Source organism: Colobus angolensis, unplaced genomic scaffold, assembly GCF_000951035.1.
Source record: "Colobus angolensis palliatus isolate OR3802 unplaced genomic scaffold, Cang.pa_1.0 Scaffold95, whole genome shotgun sequence".
Lineage (NCBI taxonomy): Eukaryota > Metazoa > Chordata > Mammalia > Primates > Cercopithecidae > Colobus > Colobus angolensis.
The window spans coordinates 5962865-5972057 of NW_012123487.1; the positions used below are offsets into that span (position 1 = coordinate 5962865).

At 37.6% G+C, this 9193-nt stretch overlaps 1 protein-coding gene across 2 annotated transcripts in view; it reads left to right on the plus strand.

Moving 5' to 3' along the window:
• BARD1 (BRCA1 associated RING domain 1) overlaps positions 1–9193 on the plus strand; it is a 71134-nt gene that overhangs the window by 21519 nt on the left and 40422 nt on the right. The window lies entirely within an intron of this gene.

Here is a 9193-nt window from a genome sequence, read left to right on the forward strand (position 1 = left end):
CAGTAGGCACCATAGCTTTATAGGCTTTGCTCTGTGATTTCATGCAAGTGTTAGGAAAGTATGATATGGTAGACCTTAGTATTAAATTAGGATAGCTTTTATGCTCTCTTAGCGACTGTACGTAGTCAGTTCACCCAGAAAACCTTTTGGTCTTCTGGATGGGTAGAGAACTTTGGGGCACCTGGGAGGAACCACTTGGAGGCCCACAAACATGAGGCACCAGGGCAACATAAAACATTTGGGAAGAACATGGAGTAGACATTGAGCATGGTCCAAGGATTCCTGTATTTCTGTGTGGAGAAGGGGAATAGCACAAACAGAGCTTATCCCAACTGCTGCTGGTTTGTTTTCCTTGCTTTTCTTCCAGATTAATGAGGAATACAGTCAGCTCTGTGTATCTGTGCGTTCCATGTTTATGGGTTCAACCAACTGTGGATCAAAAATATTTGGGAGAAAAGCCAATAACAATACACAGTAAAAAGTAATGCAAATTTAAAAATATTGTATAACAACTATCTATATAGCATTTATGTTATATTACGTATTATAAGTAATTTAGAGATGATTTAAAGTATACTGGAGGATCTGTGTAGGTTATTTGCAAATACATCATTTTGTATGAGGGATCTATGGATTTTGTTATCTGCTGGGATTCTGGAACCAGTCTCCCACAGATACTGAAGGATGACTGTACTCTGTTTCTGATACCAGTGAGGCAGGGACCTTACAACATGACCTCATATCCCTTGGACATCTTGAATTTTTGGACTTGGCTCTGGTTGTGTTTTAGTTTTATTTCTGCAAAGCCTGACTTACAAAATCAGACTTTTTTGTCATCTTTGTTATATATATGTATATATAAGCTATTGTAAACATAAAGTTATAGACATAAGTAACTAGTGTAATTATTATTTTTGTTCATTTTTCTGACTAATACATAGTAAGTTATATATTTTGCTTTCTGGGAATTTTTTGGACTATCAGGCAAGCATTTGCTTATATTGGTGGAGACTTTTTCTTCTAACCATAAGAATAATTTATTAATGAGGATCCCTAGGGTCTAGGCCAGAGTTTCGTAAATTCTTTCTTAAAAGGGCAGTTAGAGTAAACGTTTTCAGCTTTGCAGGCCATGAAGTCTCTATAACTGTTCAGCTCTGCTGTCTTAGGGTAAAAGTAGCTATAGATTGCTTCATACGAGTTTTGTCAGTTTACTTAGAGTTTTGCCAGAATTAGAATAATCCATTTTTATTTCCTTGGACTTAATTATTAAATGTCATTATTGTCACCAGTTATCAGATTATGTGATGGTACATTTTTTAAAAGTTAATTTTTATTGTTTTTAAAATCACCAATTAATAGTGTCCTTTTAAAATTTTTTTGTGAGTTGAATGTATGCCTCTCACCTTAGCTTTATTTTAATAGATATATCCTTAAAATCATAGGTTTGCTTATTTTTTTTTTTTTTTTTTTTTTGTGACAGAGTCTCGCTCTGTCACCCAGGCTAGAGTGCAGTGGCACAGTCTCAGCTCACTGCAACCTCTGCCTCCTGGGTTCAAGCATTCTTCTGCTTCAGCCTCCCGAGTTGCTGGGATTACAGTTACCTGCCATCATGCCAGGCTACTTTTTGTATTTTTGGTAGAGATGGAGTTTCACCATGTTGGCCAGACTGGTCTTGAACTCCTCACCTCAGTTGATCTGTCCGCCTCAGCCTCCCAAAGTCCTGGGATTACAGGCAGGAGCCACCACACCCAGCCAATCTTTTTAAAAGCAGTTTTCATTTCATTCCTATCCTAATTTTCTCATTTGCAGCCAAGAATAAATAATCTATGTGTACACATATTGCAGTTCTGCCATCTTATTTATACTTTGTACCCACCTACTTCAGAAAAGGATTTGAAGTGGCTCTAAAGTTAAAACTACTATAAAATGGAACAAGGAGTTGGTAAAGAGGAAAGAGTTACTACAACTAGAGTGAATTTAGTTTTGGTGACCTTAAAGGCAGCCAAAGCAAATAAGGGGAAGGACCAGGTTTTGTGCTGTCAAAAGGTAACGTGTCTTTTTTGGTGGTGATTGTATTTTGTACCCACCTACTTCAGAAAAGGATTTGAAATGGCTCTAAAGTTATTTATCCTTGCATTGTATTGTTTCTTAAGCATGTTGGTAAACTTGCAGTTTCTACACTTTGAGCACATGGTTGCACTGAGCATGCTTAGTGTATGCACTGAGGGCACAGAACCCAGCAGGAGTTTGTTCTCCTGCACCAGTTAGCTTCCCCCACTGCTGGTAGGGCTTTACTGATTGATTTCTGAACTTGGAAACATTATTAATAAATATTCTATAATACCTGGCCCCAAACTACCTCTGGGCATCATCGCTGGCCATAACCTTTCCATAGCTACCACCCTACTAGCAGCTACTTCTCTTTCCTTGCCCCGACCACTTGCATTAGTTTTCTATTGCTGCCAAAACAAACTACCACAAAGTTAGTGGTTCAAAGCAATGCAAATTAATTTTCTTACAATTCTGTACACCTGAAGTCTGGTATGGGTCTCATCACACTAAAATCATGTTGTCAGCTGTTTTCAGGAGGTTCTGGGAAAGATCCATTTTATTTTTATTTGGATGGTTGGCAGGGACTTCATCGTTCTTGTGGTAAGACTGAGATCCAGATTTCTTGCTGGTTTTCAGCTGAGAGTTGTTTGCAGGTTCTAGAGACTGTCACATTCCTTTAGTTCGTGGTCCTCTTCTTCATCTTCAAATCCAGCAGCAGCAGATTGAGTCCTTCTCACATCTCATCTTTCTGACATAGCCAGGAAAGATCCTCTGCTTTTAAGAATTCATGTGATTAAATTGAGCTACCTGAGAAATGCAGAATAATCTCCCCATCTCAAGGTGTGTCCACTTAATTATGTTGCAGTGTCCCTTTCACCACGTAAGGTAATATAGTCACAGGTCCTGGGGATTATTTGTGAACATTTTGGGGGGTCATAATTTTTTGACCACACCACTGAAGTAGCTTCCTAATTTCCCTTTGTATTTCCTGCAGTCGGTTCTCTATGTAACAGCCAGAGTAATCTGACCGAAGTCAAAATTGTCATTTCTCTACTGTCCTATCAATAAGTCTTTTTTATACCCCTCTTCCTATTTGAATATCTTCATAACTCATGTTCCTGTTTGAATGTCTGCATCACCTGTGTTAAACTGCTATTGAGAACACTGTTATGAATGGGAGATTTTATGAGAAAGTATTGTACCTAAGTAGAAACTAAGATACTCCTTATTTATTCTTCTGATTTATTACCACAATTACTTTTGCACCAACCCAATAGAAAACAAAATACTAAGGATATAGAGAAAATTTTTTATTTTCTATTATGTCAGTTTTGCTTGAGAATTTGTACCATACTAACCTTCCTCTTTTCTTACCCCACACTCCCCTACCAAGTTCTCTAGCACAAATTCTTAAAATGGCAGTGATTACTCATAATTTGTGCCACAGCAATGGCTTACTGTGGAATAGAAGAATGGCTTGAAGCTGGCATGACATGATGTATTAGTGATGTAGACATAATAGATAATGTTTTGAATGCAACTTACAAGGCATGGTATGCTTAGAACATAACAAAGGTGGTGAAGATCCCCTGGATAGAGAGAAGATCCCTTGTGAGGAGACTCATTAAGAGTTTAACTTTGTAGTTTATTATGCTTGAACACAGTCATGTTATATTGTGTGTGAAATTATGTATCCTTCATAGCAGCTTCATGAGAAGGTAGCAAAGGAAACAAAAGGAGCCTTGGCATATGTGATATTTTCTCAAGAGTTTAATTTCTAAAATACCTCTTGGAGTCAGTATCTATTTTCCTCCTCTGTTGTCTACCACGTATGTATAAGTCTGCTTCTGTATTACCAGTAACTTGTGCCATTGACTGGGTTATCAGAATTATCTGTTAAATTACAGGCACACCTCATTTAATTGCACTTCACTTTTTTTGTGCTTCGCAGAGTTTTGTTTTTGTGTTTTTTGACAATCCTGCATTGAGCAAGTCTGTCAGTGCTATTTTTCTAACAGCATATGCTCAGTGTGTCTCTGTGTCACATTTTGGTAATTGTCACAATATTTCAGATCTTTTCATTACTGTTGTATCTGTTATGGTGATTTGTGATCAGTAATCTTCAGTGTTACTATTGTAACTGCTTTAGGGCACCACAAACCCTGCCCATGTAACATGGCAAACTTAATTGATAAATGTTGTCTTTTCTGACTGTTCCACTTACTGATAATTCTTCCATCTCTCTCCCTTTGAATCCCTGTTTCCTGGGACACAAGAATATTGAATTTAGGTCAGCTAGCAACACTACAATGGCCTTTAAGTTTTCAAGTAGAAGGAAGAGTCGCTCATCTCTTACTTTATATAAGAAGCTAGAAATGATGAGTGAGGAAGGCATGTTGAAAGTTGAGATAGGCCAAAAGCTAGGTCTCTTGCCAAACAGCCAGTTTGTGAATGCGAAGAAAAAGTTCTTTAAGGAAATTAAAAGTGCTACCCTGTTGAATACACAAATGAGAAAAAAGCATAACTGCCTTATTGCCAATATGAGGAGAGTTGGAATGCTCTGGATAGATGATCAAACCAACCACATTTCTTTAAGCCAAACCCTACTCCAGAGGAAGATCGTAAATCTCTTCAATTCTGTGAAGGCTGAGAGAGGTAAGGAAGCTGCAGAAGAAAAGTTGGAAGCTAGCAGAGGTTGGTTCATGAAGTTGAGGATAAAAAGCTGTCTCCATAACACAACAATGCATGTTGAAACAACAGGTGCTGATGGAGAAACTGCAGCAGGTTATCCAGAAGATCTAGCCAAGATAATTATGAGAGTGGTGCACCAAACAACAGATTTCAGTGAAGTTGAAACAGCCTTCTGTTGGAAGAATATGCCATCTGGGTTTTTCATAGCTAGGAAGGAGAAGTCAGTGCCTGGCTTCAAAGCTTCAAAGGACAGGCTTTCTTGTTAGGAGCTAATGAAGTCAGTGACTTGAAGTGAAAGCCAATGCTCATTTAACATTTGGAACAACAAAGCCTGGATGAGAGCACATCTTGACAGTATGGTTTACTAAATTTTTTAAGCTCGCTGTTGAGACCTACTGCTCAGGAAAGATACTCAAAATATTACTAATTGACAGTGCCACCTAGTTACCCAACTGTTCTGATGAGGATGTATAAGGAGATTGATGCTGTTTTCAAGCCTCCCAACAAAACATCAATTCTGTGGCCCATGGATCAAGGAGTAACTTTTACTTTCAAGTCTTACTACTTAAAAAAATACATGTTGTGGCTGGGCGGGGTGGTTCATGCCTGTAATCCCAGCACTTTGGGAGGCCAAGGTGGGCGGATCACAAAGTCAGGAGATTGAACCATCCTGACTAACACGGTGAAACCCCATCTCTCCTAAAAATACAAAAAAAATGAGCTGGGTGTGGTGGTGGGTGCCTGTAGTCCCAGCTACTCGGGAGGCTGAGGCAGGAGAATGGCGTGAACCCAGGAGGCAGAGCTTGCAGTGAGCTGAGATTGCGCCACTGCACTCCAGTGTAGGCGACAGAGTGAGACTCCGTCTCAAAAAACAAACAAAGAAAAAAAACAGAAAACATTTTGTAAGGCTATACCTGCTATTGATGGGATTACACTGATGGTTCCGGAAATGACTCACCATTCTAGATGCCATTAATATCATTGGTGATTCATGGGAGGATGTCTAAATGTTAACATTAACAGTGGTTTGGAAAACAGTTGATTACAGTTTTCATGGATGACTTTGAGGGGTTCAGGACTTCAGTGGAGAAAGTAACTATAGATACAGTAGAAATAGCAAGATAACTAGAATTAGAAGTGGGGCCTGAAGGTGCAACTGATTGCTGCAGTCTCATGATCAGACTTTAATGGATGAGGCATTGTTTGTTATGGATGAGAAAGAAAGTGGTTTCTTCAGATGGAATCTTTTTCTGGTAAAGGTGCTGTGAACATTGTTGAAATGACACCAAAGGATTTAGGAAATTACATCATCTTAGTTGATAAAACAGCATCAGGGTTTGAGAGGATTGGCTCCAATCTTGAGAGAAGTTCTGCATGGATAAAATGCTACCAAACAGCATCACATGCTACAGAGAAATCTTTCATGAAATGAAGCCAGTTGATGTGGCATACTTTATTGTTGTCTTGTTTTAAGAAACTGTCATAACCACCCAAACCTTCAGCAACTACCTGCTTGCTCAGTCAGCAGCCACAGCATCAAGGCAAGACCATCCAGCAAAAAGATTGTCACCATTTTTTAGCAATAAAGTTATTTTCAATTAAGATCTGTTCATTTTTTAAAAAACATAATGCTATTGCACGCTTAGTAGATTACAGTATAGTGTACATACAACTTTTATACGCGCTGGGAAACCAGAAGATTCGTGTGACCTGCTTTATTGCAGTATTTGCTTTATCGCAGTGATCTGGAACTGAACCGACAGTATCTCCGAGGTATGCCTGTATTTTATTCGGTAAATTCTAAGAAGCCAGAGAAATATTTAACATATTTTAGAGCTTCATTCCAGATGGTTAATTTCTGTTTGTTTGTTTTAATGGCATCTAATTGCCAGGAAGGGAAGTTTTTGGTTCCTGGTCAGTTCATTTACATGGAAAAGCTTAATCATGCTAGGCAAGTCATTTGTCTTATACTTAATTGAAGTGTTCTGTATTGTTTTTATGAATATGTTTATTATTAATGGTATTTTAGAAGAGCTAAGCTTTATAATAAGGAAAAGTTTTGTTTGTGTGTGTATGTTTTTGGAAAGTTTATATTGCTGGAATATGTGTGGATCTGCAATATGTACAAATGTGTGAAGGATCTTTCCTTTGATTGAAAGATTAGCAATAAAAGATTCAGTGGGATACACACACTCTTATTTTCAGCCTTCAATATATTACTTGAAAATACCAAATTCATTGAAAATTTTTAATAAGCCTTGGCAAATACTTTCCTTAGATAAATTATTTTTGCTATGGTTTAAGAAAAGTTCAATTACTCTTTCAAGTTGTGAGAAGCTCAAAAGTGAGTATTTGAAAGTAATTTAAAGAAGCCAGAATCAAAACTTAATTTATTTTCTGGCTACTTCATATCAGTTCAAGCTTATCCAGGTACTGTAGACTCTATCTAATTATCATAATTTTATTTATGCGCATGACATTACATTTACATGAAGTAGAAAGATGAAAATATGACAAACTTTCAAGTACTAGGGAGGAGAAAGCAGATTGGTTATAAAAAGCAAGCCTTTTGCCAATCAGCTATACAGTTCAGGGGTGGGGAGAATGTTAACAGAAGACCCTTTGATAATATGAAGAGGTGACATGAAAGAAAAATAGCAACTGTCTAGCAACCTTAAAAGAGAGTCTACCTTTATTCTTTAAATTGTCACTCTGTTTCTGTTTGACTATTCCCATGAGACTCTTCCATTTCGCAATTGTGTTTGTATTATTTTTTAAGCTTCTTTAAGTTAATGTGGTTTTTTCTTTTTTTTTTTGCATTACCGTGTAGAATTAGAATGGGGAAATTTTTGAGCAGGTTTTCTTGTGTGAGTACTTTCATGTTGAAGATAGGGAATGTGTGTGGTTCTGGCAGTTTATCTGCTCACTTATTACAGGATTGTTTTGGAAAAAAAAAATTTGTATCTTGGCAGATATTCCTGCATTCATTTGTAACTGATATGAATATAAAGCAAAAGTTGCAGGGGCTCACACCTGTAATCCCAATCATTTTGGAAGCTAAGGCAAGAGATTGCTTGAGTCCGTTAGTTTGGGCAACATAGTGAGACCCCCATCTCTACAAAAAAATTTTAAAAAAAATTAGCCAGGCCTGGTGACGTATGCCTGTAGTCCTAGCTGCTACTCAGGAGGCTGGGGCAGAAGAATTGCTTGGGCCCAGGAGCTTGAAGTTACAGTGAGCTATGATCGTGCCATTGCATTCCAGTTGCTAAATACGTGATAACTTGCTCTAGAAATGGAATTTGCACTGTTAAGAAATCTGGGAAAATGTTGCCTTTTTTTTTTCTTCCTTTCTTTCTTGAAACTAGGGTAATTAATTTGAAACCTATAATCCTTTTAGGCCCATTGAGCATTTAAGGTCATTTTGTTAATTTAGGAATATAAAATATGTGTTGCACGCGGATTTACTTTTTTAGAAAACGGAAGATTTGAGCAGCAGCCCAGAGCACAGAAACAGAGACAATTAGAAATAAAAAGCTTTTTTTTTTTTTTTTTCTGAGATAGAGTCTCACCCTGTTGCCCAGGCTGCAGTGCGGTGGCGTGATCTCAGCTCACTGCAACCTCTGCCTCCTGGGTTCAAGCAATTCTCCTGTCTCGGCCTCCTGAGTAGCTAGGATTAAAGGCTTGTGCCACCACGCCTGGCTACTTTTTGTGTTTTTAGTAGAGATGGGATTTCACCATGTTGGCTAGGCTGATGTCAAACTCCTGACTTTGTGATTTGCCCACCTCAGCCTCCCAAAGTGCTGGGATTACAGGTGTGAGCCACTGCATCCAGCCAGCAAAAAAAAAAAAAAAAAAAAAAAAAAATCAAATACTGTATTTAGGAGAATTAGTGATTTCTACATTATCAAACCAACAGAGGAAAAAAATTCATTTCAGGAAAGAGTATTAGGAGAGGGGGTGGGTGGGAAGAGATTTATTCACTAAAGAAGCACAAAACTCATTGAACACAATATTATGCATGTAACTTCTGTCTGTAGCTTTTTATTCAGTCTTTTTTGAGAGTATGCTCTGCTGGTTATTTTTGCTTTATATTCATGGACTTAGGTACTGCACCCTGCCCTGTTATCCTAAAAGAACTGATTTAGTTACATTTGCAGTGACTGGTGATAATAGTGTAATTTCAGGAAAATTTTTACCTTCATCCCACTGCATAAATGTCTCCTTCTTCCTAAAGCCTGACATTGTTTTACAAAGGGACAGTATCTTTTATATTACAACTGGAGATTTTTAAAAAGACTTTAAGAGTTAACACATACTTAAAATGTAATATATAATTAAATATAAACGATAGATGTCAGATCTTTACACATTACATGAAGGGACAAATTTAAGAGACCCTGGTATTAGATAGCTTGAGGATTATTATCTCTCATTTCTAGGAAAATAAATT